We start from the raw sequence: 734 nt of genomic DNA, 5'->3' as shown, positions 1-734 counted from the left end.
TGTTTTGCTGCCCGTAGAATGCAGAGGAACACGTGACACTGCATCACGTTAAGAATTGTGGGTATTGTAGTTCTCTTTGACTTATTTTCCATTTAAAGTGTAATCTTTTTATGAATATCACATTTCACTTGGAGTTTTAACGTAATTGGTTAATTAAATGCTAACTAACCCATACACACACAATACTCACATTTTTATCAGTGACTTGTGGGATAAAGCTAGATGAATCACATTGTTAAAGCCTATCAAACATAGTTGTTCCCTATTCTTTAGCCATTAAAGACATCTAAATTATATCCTATAAATCCATAGCATATAATCTAAACATTAAAATACAATAAATATCAAATTTTATGTGGGATACCCATTTTTAGTATAAGCATAGTTCTAAACACAACAAATATGCAGGGTCGCAATAAGATTACAGTGAGTCTTTTGTAATAATTTGTAAGTAAACATCACGTATTTTTCTGTTTTAAAAGACATAAGGACAACAACTGACAACGGGAAACGTGTCAAAGTTTAAGGGGCCTACAGTTCAATATCAGAGGAACCTTAGTACTCCACTGTAATCAATATATAATCTTTCGAACACCTTACAGTGACAAACAAGAGGACGAAAACTAACACATTCTTATTACACAGGACATTGTTAAGAAGGGAGACATCTGAATGGATACCTAGTACGGTGTATGTGTTGAACATGTAAACCCATCAACTGAGATGATCAAGAT

This window comes from Gymnodraco acuticeps, unplaced genomic scaffold (assembly GCF_902827175.1).
Source record: "Gymnodraco acuticeps unplaced genomic scaffold, fGymAcu1.1, whole genome shotgun sequence".
Taxonomy (NCBI): Eukaryota; Metazoa; Chordata; class Actinopteri; order Perciformes; family Bathydraconidae; genus Gymnodraco; species Gymnodraco acuticeps.
The sequence above is the reverse complement of the archived record's forward strand: the minus strand, read 5'-3'. Positions refer to the sequence as shown.